Source organism: Stenella coeruleoalba (assembly GCF_951394435.1).
Source record: "Stenella coeruleoalba genome assembly, contig: scaffold_60, whole genome shotgun sequence".
NCBI lineage: Eukaryota > Metazoa > Chordata > Mammalia > Artiodactyla > Delphinidae > Stenella > Stenella coeruleoalba.
The window spans coordinates 186407-201537 of NW_027646020.1; the positions used below are offsets into that span (position 1 = coordinate 186407).

The 15131-nt window shown below is 43.7% G+C and overlaps 1 long non-coding RNA gene across 15 annotated transcripts in view; it reads right to left on the bottom strand.

Moving 5' to 3' along the window:
* LOC307181385 overlaps positions 1-15131 on the bottom strand; it is a 420414-nt gene that overhangs the window by 111892 nt on the left and 293391 nt on the right. The window lies entirely within an intron of this gene.

Here is a 15131-nt window from a genome sequence, read left to right on the forward strand (position 1 = left end):
CCAGAGATTGAAATGAGCACAGATAAAGTTCCTTAAGCCAAATATGGAATAGACAAGAGCTACTCCTTGCTCAACGAAATGGACACAAAACCCCATATTAAACGCCTAAGAATGCACCTGACTAGTAAGTATCTTAAAACCTATGGATTGCTATGTCTCCGAAAGAGAATCAAGCATGTGTACAGGGGCATAAACGCAGCAGTGATAGGATTGGAGAGGTTCGTGAGCAAATGAAGACCCTTTGAAGTCATATTGCATGGTACCCATTCCACGGGTTTCAACTACCCAGGTTTAAGGTATTCTTCCTTCATCTAAAACATGCATGTGGAACCTAGAGTATGATCAACCATGTGATCGGGAGACGTGTTCAAATATGTCTCAGTTTTCGTACCCTGGTACTCGGGTGCAACATTCCAGACGCTTTACTAACACTCTCCCCACTTGGAGAGTCAGTCCCTTTAACTTCCTGTTTGGCCCAGTTTGCAATTTATGTGGAAGATGAACAGGAATAGCGAGAACCAATGAAAGACTAGCTGGAGGTGTCTGGATGGGCAAATATAACTCTCATTTCCCACCAGGAAGAGGAATTAACCAAAGGCTCAGCGTGCCGTGCCAGAACCAGATTAGGGCCTGAAGACATCCTGCGGTGTTGCGGCCAGGTCACAAGAAAGCGAGTTGAAGAAAGGAGCTCAGGGGCACTGTAATTCACAAACCTGCAGAGTTATAAATGACAGCTATCGTCCAAAAATAGACTGAAGTAAGGCTGCCAAGAGGACTTGAAAGCGGGGCAGAATTGCAGGAAACCGATTTCAGGAGGTAGACTGGAATTGTATTGAAAGCATAGGAAAAGAGGCAGAACGTCCACAATGATGCACTTGGCCAAAAAGGGTGTATGCGTTTTTTCCTGAATATATTCAGGAAAAAACGCATACGCCCTTTTTGGCCAACCAAGCAAGCTTGCGAAGGAAATCTGCACTACAATGAAGTCTCACTTCCCCCCGGTCAAAGGGGCCATCTGAAAAAAGTGTAAAATCCAGAAAGGCAGGACAGGCCATGGAGAACTGGGAGCCTTGTTATGCTGATGGGCGGGATGTAAATTGCCAACAGACACTTGGGAGAAGTGTATGGTGTTTCCTGAAACATCTAAAAAACAAAGCAACAGAGCCTAGGGCACTTCCACTTATGGTCCTATAGCTTAGGGAAATTAAAATCAAAAAGACACAGCCACCCCAAAGTTTGGAACGGCTCTGTTTACAAGAACCTCGTTTACAGTACAAGTTCAACATCGCAGAAAGTTAAAAATGGATAAAGAACTTGTGGTACTTACGTACAATGCAGTATCACTCAGCAATGAAATCTATGTCATCAGGCCCGTAGCAGCATAATGAGTGGATTAAGATACGATAATTCTAACTGAAATAAGTCACACAGAAAAAGAAACATCATAAGATATCACTAATACACGGAATGTAAACTTGGCTACACAAGAACTGCATTCCAAAACAGAACAGGGTCTCAAATTTAGAAAACCAACTTATGCTTGCTTAAGGGGAAAGGTGAGTTGGGGTGCTGCATAAAACCAGAGATTGAAATGAGCACAAATAAAGTTCCTTAAGCCAAATATGGAATAGACAAGAGCTACTCCTTGCTCAACGAAATGGACTCAAAACCCCATATTAAACGCCTAAGAATTTACCTGACTAGTAAGTATCTTAAAACGTATGGATTGCTATGTCTCCAAAAGAGAATCAAGCGTGTGTACAGGGGCATAAACGCAGCAGTGATAGGATTGGAGAGGTTCGGTGAGCAAATGAAGACCCTTTGAAGTCATATTGCATGGTACCCATTACACGCGTCTCAACTCTCCAGGTTTAAGGTATTCTTCCTTCAGCTAAAACATGCATGTGGAACCCAGAGTATGATCAACCATGGGAACGGGAGACGTGTTCAAATATGTCTCAGTTTTCCTCCCCTGGTACTCGGGTGCAACATTCCAGACGCTTTACTAACACTCTCCCCACTTGGAGAGTCAGCGCCTTTAACCTCCTGTTTGGCACAGTTTCCAATTTCTGCGGAAGATGAACAGGAATAGCGAGAACTACTGAGAGGCTAGCTGGAGATGTCTGGACGGGCAAATTTAACTCTCATTTCCCACCAGGAAGAGGAAATAACCAAAGGCTCAGCGTGCCGTACCGGAACCAGATTAGGGCCTGAAGACATCCTGCGGTGCTGCGGCCAGCTCAAAAGAAAGCGAGTTGAAGAAAGGAGCTCAGGGGCACTGTAATTCACAAACCTGCAGAGTTATAAATGACAGCTATCGTCCAAAAATAGACTGAAGTAAGGCTGCCAAGAGGACTTGAAAGCGGGGCAGAATTGCAGGAAACCGATTTCAGGAGGTAGACTGGAATTGTATTGAAAGCATAGGAAAAGAGGCAGAACGTCCACAATGATGCACTTGGCCAAAAAGGGCGTATGCGTTTTTTCCTGAATATATTCAGGAAAAAACGCATACGCACTTTTTGGCCAACCAAGCAAGCTTGCGAAGGAAATCTGCACTACAATGAAGTCTCACTTCCCCCCGGTCAAAAGGGTCATCTGAAAAAAGTGTAAAATCCAGAAAGGCAGGACAGGCCATGGAGAACTGGGAGCCTTGTTATGCTGATGGGCGGGAGGTAAATTGCCAACAAACACTCAGGAGAAGTGTATGGTGTTTCCTGAAACATCTAAAAAACAAAGCAACAGAGCCTAGGGCACTTCCACTTATGGTCCTATAGCTTAGGGAATTTAAAATCAAAAAGACACAGCCACCCCAAAGTTTGGAACGGCTCTGTTTACAAGAACCTCGTTTACAGTAAAAGTTCAACATCGCAGAAAGTGAAAAATGGATAAAAAAGTTGTGGTATTTACTTAGAAAGCAATATCACTCAGCAATGAAATCTGTGTCATCAGGCCCTTAGCAGCACAATGAGTGGATTCAGGTATGATGATTCTAACTGAAATAAGTCACACAGAAAAAGAAACATCATAAGATATCAGTAATACACGGAATGGAAACTTGGCTACACAGGAACTGAATTACAGAACAGAACAGGGTCTCAAATTTAGAAAACCAACTTATGCTTGCTTAAGGGGAAAGGTGAGTTGGGGTGCTGCATAAAACCAGAGATTGAAATGAGCACAGATAAAGTTCCTTAAGTCAAATATGGAATAGACAAGAGCTACTCCTTGCTCAACGAAATGGACTCAACACCGCATATTAAACGCCTAAGAATGTACCTGACTAGTAAGTATCTTAAAACCTATGGATTGCTATGTCTCCGAAAGAGAATCAAGCATGTGTACAGGGGCATAAACGCAGCAGTGATAGGATTGGAGAGGTTCGGTGAGCAAATGAAGACCCTTTGAAGTCATATTGCATGGTACCCATTCCACGGGTTTCAAATACCAAGGTTTAAGGTATTCTTCCTTCAGCTAAAAGATGCATGTGGAACCCAAGTATGATCAACCATGTGAACGGGAGACGTGTTCAAATATGTCTCAGTTTTCCTCCCCTGGTACTCGAGTGCAACATTCCAGACGCTTTACTAACACTCTCCCCACTTGGAGAGTCAGCGCCTTTACCCTCCTGTTTGGCCCAGTTTGCAATTTCTGTGGAAGATGAACAGGAATAGCGAGAACCAATGAGAGACTAGCTGGAGGTGTCTGGATGGGCAAATTTAACTCTCATTTCCCACCAGGAAGAGGAAATAACCAAAGGCTCAGCATGCCGTGCCGGAACCAGATTAGGGCCTGAAGCCATCCTGCGGTGTTGCGGCCAGGTCACAAGAAAGCGAGTTGAAGAAAGGAGCTCAGGGGCACTGTAATTCACAAACCTGCAGAGTTATAAATGACAGCTATCGTCCAAAAATAGACTGAAGTAAGGCTGCCAAGAGGACTTGAAAGCGGGGCAGAATTGCAGGAAACCGATTTCAGGAGGTAGACTGGAATTGCATTGAAAGCATAGGAAAAGAGGCAGAACGTCCACAATGATGCACTTGGCCAAAAAGGGCGTATGCATTTTTTCCTGAATATATTCAGGAAAAAACGCATACGCCCTTTTTGGCCAACCAAGCAAGCTTGCAAAGGAAATCTGCACTACAATGAAGTCTCACTTCCCCCCGGTCAAAAGGGCCATCTGAAAAAAGTGTAAAATCCAGAAAGGCAAGACTCGTCATGGAGAACTGGGAGCCTTGTTATGCTGATGGGCGGGATGTAAATTGCCAACAACCACTCTGGAGAAGTGTATGGTGTTTCCTGAAACATCTAAAAAACAAAGCAACAGAGCCTAGGGCACTGCCACTTATGGTCTTATAGCTTAGGGAAATTAAAATCAAAAAGACACAGCCACCCCAATGTTTGGGATGCCTCTGTTTACAAGAACCTCGTTTACAGTACAAGTTCAACATCGCAGAAATTGAAAAATGGATAAAGAAGTTGTGGTATTTACTTACAAAGCAATATCACTCAGCAATGAAATCTGTGTCATCAGGCCCTTAGCAGCACAATGAGTGGATTCAGGTATGATGATTCTAACTGAAATAAGTCACACAGAAACAGAAACATCATAAGATATCAGTAATACACGGAATGTAAACTTGGCTACACAGGAACTGAATTACAGAACAGAACAGGGTCTCAAATTTAGAAAACCAATTTATGCTTGCTTAAGGGGAAAGGTGAGTTGGGGTGCTTCATAAAACCAGAGATTGAAATGAGCACAGATAAAGTTCCTTAAGCCAAATATGGAATAGACAAGAGCTACTCCTTGCTCAACGAAATGGACTCAACACCCCATATTAAACGCCTAAGAATGTACCTGACTAGTAAGTATCTTAAAACCTATGGATTGCTATGTCTCCGAAAGAGAATCAAGCATGTGTACAGGGGCATAAACGCAGCAGTGATAGGATTGGAGAGGTGCGGTGAGCAAATGAAGACCCTTTGAAGTCATATTGCATGGTACCCATTCCACGGGTTTCAACTACCCAGGTTTTAGGTATTCTTCCTTCAGCTAAAACATGCATGTGGAACCCAAGTATGATCAACCATGTGAATGGGAGACGTGTTCAAATATGTCTCAGTTTTCCTCCCCTGGTACTCCGGTGCAACATTCCAGACGCTTTACTAACACTCTGCCCACTTGGAAAGTCAGCGCCTTTAACCTCGTGTTTGGCCCAGTTTGCAATTTCTGCGGAAGATGAACAGGAATAGCGAGAACCAATGAGAGGCTAGCTGGAGGTGTCTGGACGGGCAAATTTAACTCTCATTTCCCACCAGGAAGAGGAAATAACCAAAGGCTCATTGTGCCGTGCCGGAACCAGATTAGGGCCTGAAGCCATCCTGCAGTGTTGCGGCCAGCTCAAAAGAAAGCGAGTTGAAGAAAGGAGCTCAGGGGCACTGTAATTCACAAACCTGCAGAGTTATAAATGACAGCTATCGTCCAAAAATAGACTGAAGTAAGGCTGCCAAGAGGACTTGAAAGCGGGGCAGAATTGCAGGAAACCGATTTCAGGAGGTAGACTGGAATTGCATTGAAAGCATAGGAAAAGAGGCAGAACGTCCACAATGATGCACTTGGCCAAAAAGGGCGTATGCGTTTTTTCCTGAATATATTCAGGAAAAAACGCATACGAACATTTTGGCCGACCAAGCAAGCTTGCAAAGGAAATCTGCACTACAATGAAGTCTCACTTCCCCCCGGTCAAAAGGGCCATCTGAAAAAAGTGTAAAATCCAGAAAGGCAGGACAGGCCATGGAGAACTGGGAGCCTTGTTATGCTGAAGGGCGGGATGTAAATTGCCAACAAACACTCGGGAGAAGTGTATGGTGTTTCCTGAAACATCTAAAAAACAAAGCAACAGAGCCTAGGGCACTTCCACTTATGGTCCTATAGCTTAGGGAAATTAAAATCAAAAAGACACAGCCACCCCAATGTTTGGAACGGCTCTGTTTACAAGAACCTCGTTTACAGTACAAGTTCAACATCGCAGAAAGTGAAAAATGGATAAAGAAGTTGTGGTACTTACGTACAATGCAGTATCACTCAGCAATGAAATCTATGTCATCAGGCCCGTAGCAGCACAATGAGTGGATTCAGGTATGATGATTCTAACTGAAATAAGTCACACAGAAAAAGAAACATCATAAGATATCAGTAATACACGGAATGGAAACTTGGCTACACAGGAACTGAATTACAGAACAGAACAGGGTCTCAAATTTAGAAAACCAACTTATGCTTGCTTAAGGGGAAAGGTGAGTTGGGGTGCTGCATAAAACCAGAGATTGAAATGAGCACAAATAAAGTTCCTTAAGCCAAATATGGAATAGACAAGAGCTACTCCTTGCTCAACGAAATGGACTCAAAACCCCATATTAAACGACTAAGAATTTACCTGACTAGTAAGTATCTTAAAACGTATGGATTGCTATGTCTCCAAAAGAGAATCAAGCGTGTGTACAGGGGCATAAACGCAGCAGTGATAGGATTGGAGAGGTTCGGTGAGCAAATGAAGACCCTTTGAAGTCATATTGCATGGTACCCATTACACGCGTCTCAACTCTCCAGGTTTAAGGTATTCTTCCTTCAGCTAAAACATGCATGTGGAACCCAGAGTATGATCAACCATGGGAACGGGAGACGTGTTCAAATATGTCTCAGTTTTCCTCCCCTGGTACTCGGGTGCAACATTCCAGACGCTTTACTAACACTCTCCCCACTTGGAGAGTCAGCGCCTTTAACCTCCTGTTTGGCACAGTTTCCAATTTCTGCGGAAGATGAACAGGAATAGCGAGAACTACTGAGAGGCTAGCTGGAGATGTCTGGACGGGCAAATTTAACTCTCATTTCCCACCAGGAAGAGGAAATAACCAAAGGCTCAGCGTGCCGTACCGGAACCAGATTAGGGCCTGAAGACATCCTGCGGTGCTGCGGCCAGCTCAAAAGAAAGCGAGTTGAAGAAAGGAGCTCAGGGGCACTGTAATTCACAAACCTGCAGAGTTATAAATGACAGCTATCGTCCAAAAATAGACTGAAGTAAGGCTGCCAAGAGGACTTGAAAGCGGGGCAGAATTGCAGGAAACCGATTTCAGGAGGTAGACTGGAATTGTATTGAAAGCATAGGAAAAGAGGCAGAACGTCCACAATGATGCACTTGGCCAAAAAGGGCGTATGCGTTTTTTCCTGAATATATTCAGGAAAAAACGCATACGCACTTTTTGGCCAACCAAGCAAGCTTGCGAAGGAAATCTGCACTACAATGAAGTCTCACTTCCCCCCGGTCAAAAGGGTCATCTGAAAAAAGTGTAAAATCCAGAAAGGCAGGACAGGCCATGGAGAACTGGGAGCCTTGTTATGCTGATGGGCGGGAGGTAAATTGCCAACAAACACTCAGGAGAAGTGTATGGTGTTTCCTGAAACATCTAAAAAACAAAGCAACAGAGCCTAGGGCACTTCCACTTATGGTCCTATAGCTTAGGGAATTTAAAATCAAAAAGACACAGCCACCCCAAAGTTTGGAACGGCTCTGTTTACAAGAACCTCGTTTACAGTAAAAGTTCAACATCGCAGAAAGTGAAAAATGGATAAAAAAGTTGTGGTATTTACTTAGAAAGCAATATCACTCAGCAATGAAATCTGTGTCATCAGGCCCTTAGCAGCACAATGAGTGGATTCAGGTATGATGATTCTAACTGAAATAAGTCACACAGAAAAAGAAACATCATAAGATATCAGTAATACACGGAATGGAAACTTGGCTACACAGGAACTGAATTACAGAACAGAACAGGGTCTCAAATTTAGAAAACCAACTTATGCTTGCTTAAGGGGAAAGGTGAGTTGGGGTGCTGCATAAAACCAGAGATTGAAATGAGCACAGATAAAGTTCCTTAAGTCAAATATGGAATAGACAAGAGCTACTCCTTGCTCAACGAAATGGACTCAACACCGCATATTAAACGCCTAAGAATGTACCTGACTAGTAAGTATCTTAAAACCTATGGATTGCTATGTCTCCGAAAGAGAATCAAGCATGTGTACAGGGGCATAAACGCAGCAGTGATAGGATTGGAGAGGTTCGGTGAGCAAATGAAGACCCTTTGAAGTCATATTGCATGGTACCCATTCCACGGGTTTCAAATACCAAGGTTTAAGGTATTCTTCCTTCAGCTAAAAGATGCATGTGGAACCCAAGTATGATCAACCATGTGAACGGGAGACGTGTTCAAATATGTCTCAGTTTTCCTCCCCTGGTACTCGAGTGCAACATTCCAGACGCTTTACTAACACTCTCCCCACTTGGAGAGTCAGCGCCTTTACCCTCCTGTTTGGCCCAGTTTGCAATTTCTGTGGAAGATGAACAGGAATAGCGAGAACCAATGAGAGACTAGCTGGAGGTGTCTGGATGGGCAAATTTAACTCTCATTTCCCACCAGGAAGAGGAAATAACCAAAGGCTCAGCATGCCGTGCCGGAACCAGATTAGGGCCTGAAGCCATCCTGCGGTGTTGCGGCCAGGTCACAAGAAAGCGAGTTGAAGAAAGGAGCTCAGGGGCACTGTAATTCACAAACCTGCAGAGTTATAAATGACAGCTATCGTCCAAAAATAGACTGAAGTAAGGCTGCCAAGAGGACTTGAAAGCGGGGCAGAATTGCAGGAAACCGATTTCAGGAGGTAGACTGGAATTGCATTGAAAGCATAGGAAAAGAGGCAGAACGTCCACAATGATGCACTTGGCCAAAAAGGGCGTATGCATTTTTTCCTGAATATATTCAGGAAAAAACGCATACGCCCTTTTTGGCCAACCAAGCAAGCTTGCAAAGGAAATCTGCACTACAATGAAGTCTCACTTCCCCCCGGTCAAAAGGGCCATCTGAAAAAAGTGTAAAATCCAGAAAGGCAAGACTCGTCATGGAGAACTGGGAGCCTTGTTATGCTGATGGGCGGGATGTAAATTGCCAACAACCACTCTGGAGAAGTGTATGGTGTTTCCTGAAACATCTAAAAAACAAAGCAACAGAGCCTAGGGCACTGCCACTTATGGTCTTATAGCTTAGGGAAATTAAAATCAAAAAGACACAGCCACCCCAATGTTTGGGATGCCTCTGTTTACAAGAACCTCGTTTACAGTACAAGTTCAACATCGCAGAAATTGAAAAATGGATAAAGAAGTTGTGGTATTTACTTACAAAGCAATATCACTCAGCAATGAAATCTGTGTCATCAGGCCCTTAGCAGCACAATGAGTGGATTCAGGTATGATGATTCTAACTGAAATAAGTCACACAGAAACAGAAACATCATAAGATATCAGTAATACACGGAATGTAAACTTGGCTACACAGGAACTGAATTACAGAACAGAACAGGGTCTCAAATTTAGAAAACCAATTTATGCTTGCTTAAGGGGAAAGGTGAGTTGGGGTGCTTCATAAAACCAGAGATTGAAATGAGCACAGATAAAGTTCCTTAAGCCAAATATGGAATAGACAAGAGCTACTCCTTGCTCAACGAAATGGACTCAACACCCCATATTAAACGCCTAAGAATGTACCTGACTAGTAAGTATCTTAAAACCTATGGATTGCTATGTCTCCGAAAGAGAATCAAGCATGTGTACAGGGGCATAAACGCAGCAGTGATAGGATTGGAGAGGTGCGGTGAGCAAATGAAGACCCTTTGAAGTCATATTGCATGGTACCCATTCCACGGGTTTCAACTACCCAGGTTTTAGGTATTCTTCCTTCAGCTAAAACATGCATGTGGAACCCAAGTATGATCAACCATGTGAATGGGAGACGTGTTCAAATATGTCTCAGTTTTCCTCCCCTGGTACTCCGGTGCAACATTCCAGACGCTTTACTAACACTCTGCCCACTTGGAAAGTCAGCGCCTTTAACCTCGTGTTTGGCCCAGTTTGCAATTTCTGTGGAAGATGAACAGGAATAGCGAGAACCAATGAGAGGCTAGCTGGAGGTGTCTGGACGGGCAAATTTAACTCTCATTTCCCACCAGGAAGAGGAAATAACCAAAGGCTCATTGTGCCGTGCCGGAACCAGATTAGGGCCTGAAGCCATCCTGCAGTGTTGCGGCCAGCTCAAAAGAAAGCGAGTTGAAGAAAGGAGCTCAGGGGCACTGTAATTCACAAACCTGCAGAGTTATAAATGACAGCTATCGTCCAAAAATAGACTGAAGTAAGGCTGCCAAGAGGACTTGAAAGCGGGGCAGAATTGCAGGAAACCGATTTCAGGAGGTAGACTGGAATTGCATTGAAAGCATAGGAAAAGAGGCAGAACGTCCACAATGATGCACTTGGCCAAAAAGGGCGTATGCGTTTTTTCCTGAATATATTCAGGAAAAAACGCATACGAACATTTTGGCCGACCAAGCAAGCTTGCAAAGGAAATCTGCACTACAATGAAGTCTCACTTCCCCCCGGTCAAAAGGGCCATCTGAAAAAAGTGTAAAATCCAGAAAGGCAGGACAGGCCATGGAGAACTGGGAGCCTTGTTATGCTGAAGGGCGGGATGTAAATTGCCAACAAACACTCGGGAGAAGTGTATGGTGTTTCCTGAAACATCTAAAAAACAAAGCAACAGAGCCTAGGGCACTTCCACTTATGGTCCTTCCACTTATGGTCCTATAGCTTAGGGAATTTAAAATCAAAAAGACACAGCCACCCCAAAGTTTCGAACGGCTCTGTTTACAAGAACCTCGTTTACAGTACAAGTTCAACATCGCAGAAAGTGAAAAATGGATAAAAAAGTTGTGGTATTTACTTACAAAGCAATATCACTCAGCAATGAAATCTGTGTCATCAGGTCCTTAACAGCACAATGAGTGGATTCAGGTATGATGATTCTAACTGAAATAAGTCACACAGAAAAAGAAACATCATAAGATATCAGTAATACACGAAATGTAAACTTGGCTACACAGGAACTGAATTACAGAACAGAACAGGGTCTCAAATTTAGAAAACCAACTTATGCTTGCTTAAGGGGAAAGGTGAGTTGGGGTGCTGCATAAAACTAGAGATTGACATGAGCACAGATAAAGTTCCTTAAGCCAAATATGGAATAGACAAGAGCTACTCCTTGCTCAACGAAATGGACTCAAAACCCCATATTAAACGCCTAAGAATGTACCTGACTAGTAAGTATCTTAAAACCTATGGATTGCTATGTCTCCGAAAGAGAATCAAGCATGTGTACAGGGGCATAAACGCAGCAGTGATAGGATTGGAGAGGTTCGGTGAGCAAATGAAGACCCTTTGAAGTCATATTGCATGGTACCCATTCCACGGGTTTCAACTACCCAGGTTTTAGGTATTCTTCCTTCAGCTAAAACATGCATGTGGAACCCAAGTATGATCAACCATGTGAATGGGAGACATGTTCAAATATGTCTCAGTTTTCCTCCCCTGGTACTCGGGTGTAACATTCCAGACGCTTTACTAACACTCTGCCCACTTGGAAAGTCAGTGCCTTTAACCTCCTGTTTGGCCCAGTTTGCAATTTCTGCGGAAGATGAACAGGAATAGCGAGAACCAATGAGAGGCTAGCTGGAGGTGTCTGGACGGGCAAATTTAACTCTCATTTCCCACCAGGAAGAGGAATTAACCAAAGGCTCACCATGCCAGGCCGGAACCAGATTAGGGCCTGAAGCCATCCTGCGGTGTTGCTGCCAGGTCACAAGAAAGCGAGTTGAAGAAAGGAGCTCAGGGGCACTGCAATTGACAAACCAGCAGAGTTATAAATGACAGCTATCGTCCAAAAATAGACTGAAGTAAGGCTGCCAAGAGGACTTGAAAGCGGGGCAGAATTGCAGGAAACCAATTACAGGAGGTAGACTGGAATTGCATTGAAAGCATAGGAAAAGAGGCAGAACGTCCACAATGATGCACTTGGCCAAAAAGGGCGTATGCGTTTTTTCCTGAATATATTCAGGAAAAAACGCATACGCCCTTTTTGGCCAACCAAGCAAGCTTGCAAAGGAAATATGCACTACAATGAAGTCTCACTTCCCCCCGGTCAAAAGGGCCATCTGAAAAAAGTGTAAAATCCAGAAAGGCAGGACAGGCCATGGAGAACTGGGAGCCTTGTTATGCTGATCGGCAGGATGTAAATTGCCAACAACCACTCCGGAGAAGTGTATGGTGCATCCTGAAACATCTAAAAAACAAAGCAACAGAGCGTAGGCACTTCCACTTATGGTCCTATAGCTTAGGGAAATTAAAATCAAAAAGACACAGCCACCCCAAAGTTTGGAACGGCTCTGTTTACAAGAACCTCGTTTACAGTACAAGTTCAACATCGCAGAAAGTGAAAAATGGATAAAAAAGTTGTGGTATTTACTTAGAAAGCAATATCACTCAGCAATGAAATCTGTGTCATCAGGCCCTTAGCAGCACAATGAGTGGATTCAGGTATGATGATTCTAACTGAAATAAGTCACACAGAAAAAGAAACATCATAAGATATCAGTAATACACGGAATGGAAACTTGGCTACACAGGAACTGAATTACAGAACAGAACAGGTTCTCAAATTTAGAAAACCAACTTATGCTTGCTTAAGGGTAAAGGTGAGTTGGGGTGCTGCATAAAACCAGAGATTGAAATGAGCACAGATAAAGTTCCTTAAGCCAAATATGGAATAGACAAGAGCTACTCCTTGCTCAACGAAATGGACTCAACACCCCATATTAAACGCCTAAGAATGTACTTGACTAGTAAGTATCTTAAAACCTATGGATTGCTATGTCTCCGAAAGAGAATCAAGCATGTGTACAGCGGCATAAACGCAGCAGTGATAGGATTGGAGAGGTTCGTGAGCAAATGAAGACCCTTTGAAGTCATATTGCATGGTACCCATTCCACGGGTTTCAACTACCCAGGTTTAAGGTATTCTTCCTTCAGCTAAAACATGCATGTGGAACCTAGAGTATGATCAACCATGTGATTGGGAGACGTGTTCAAATATGTCTCAGTTTTCGTAGGCTGGTACTCGGGTGCAACATTCCAGACGCTTTACTAACACTCTCCCCACTTGGAGAGTCAGCACCTTTAACCTCCTGTTTGGCCCAGTTTGCAATTTCTGTGGAAGATGAACAGGAATAGCGAGAACCATTGAAAGACTAGCTGGAGGTGTCTGGATGGGCAAATTTAACTCTCATTTCCCACCAGGAAGAGGAATTAACCAAAGGCTCAGCGTGCCATGCCGGAACCACATTAGGGCCTGAAGACATCCTGCGGTGTTGCGGCCAGCTCACAAGAAAGCGAGTTGAAGAAAGGAGCTCAGGGGCACTGTAATTCACAAACCGAAGAGTTATAAATGACAGCTATCGTCCAAAAATAGACTGAAGTAAGGCTGCCAAGAGGACTTGAAAGTGGGGCAGAATTGCAGGAAACCGATTTCAGGAGGTAGACTGGAATGGCATTTCAAGCATAGGAAAAGAGGCAGAACGTCCACAGTGATGCACTTGGCCAAAAAGGGCGTATGCGTTTTTTCCTGAATATATTCAGGAAAAAACGCATACGCCCTTTTTGGCCAACCAAGCAAGCTTGCAAAGGAAATCTGCACTACAATGAAGTCTCACTTCCCCCCGGTCAAAAGGGCCATCTGAAAAAAGTGTAAAATCCAGAAAGGCAGGACAGGACATGGAGAACTGGGAGCCTTGTTATGCTGATGGGCGGGATGTAAATTGCCAACAGCCACTCCGGAGAAGTGTATGGTGTTTCCTGAAACATCTAAAAAACAAAGCAACAGAGCCTAGTGCACTTCCACTTATGGTCCTATAGCTTAGGGAAATTAAAATCAAAAAGACACAGCCACCCCAAAGTTTGGGACGCCTCTGTTTACAAGAACCTCGTTTACCGTACAAGTTCAATATCACAGAAAGTGAAAAATGGATAAAGAAGTTGTGGTACTCATGTACAAAGCAATATCACTCAGCAATGAAATCTATGTCACCAGGCCCGTAGCAGCATAATGAGTGTATTCGGGTATGGTGATTCTAACTGAAATAAGTCACACAGAAAAAGAAACATCAAAAAATATCACTAATACATGGAATTTAAACTTGGCTACAGAGGAACTGAATTACAAAACAGAACAGGGTCTCAAATTTAGAAAACCAACTTATGCTTGCTTAAGTGGAAAGGTGAGTTGGGGTGCTGCATAAAACCAGAGACTGAAATGAGCACAGATAAAGTTCCTTAAGCCAAATATGGAATAGACAAGAGCTACTCCTTGCTCAACGAAATGGACTCAACACCCCATATTAAACGCCTAAGAATATACCAGACTAGTAAGTATCTTAAAACCTATGGATTGCTATGTCTCCAAAAGAGAATCAAGCGTGTGTACAAGGGTCATTAACACAGCAGTGATAGGATTGGAGAGATTCGGCGAGCAAATGAAGACCCTTTGAAGTCATATTGCACGGTACCCATTCCACGGGTCTTAACTCTCCAGGTTTAAGGTATTCTTCCTTCAGCTAAAACATGCATGTGGAACCCAAGTATGATCAACCATGTGAACGGGAGACGTGTTCAAATATGTCTCAGTTTTCCTCCCCTGGTACTCGCGTGCAACATTCCAGACTCTTTACTAACACTCTCCCCAATTGGAGAGTCAGCGCCTTTAACCTCCTGTTTGGCACAGTTTGCAATTTCTGTGGAAGATGAACAGGAATAGCGAGAACCAATGAGAGGCTAGCTGGAGGTGTCTGGACGGGCAAATTTAACTCTCATTTCCCACCAGGAAGAGGAAATAACCAAAGGCTCAGTGTGCCGTACCGGAACCAGATTAGGGCCTGAAGCCATCCTGCGGTGTTGCGGCCAGCTCAAAAGAAAGCGAGTTGAAGAAAGGAGCTCAGGGGCACTGTAATTCACAAACCTGCAGAGTTATAAATGACAGCTATCGTCCGAAAATAGACTGAAGTAAGGCTGCCAAGAGGACTTGAAAGCGGGGCAGAATTGCAGGAAACCGATTTCAGGAGGTAGACTGGAATTGCATTGAAAGCATAGGAAAAGAGGCAGAACGTCCACAATGATGCACTTGGCCAAAAAGGGCGTATGCGTTTTTTC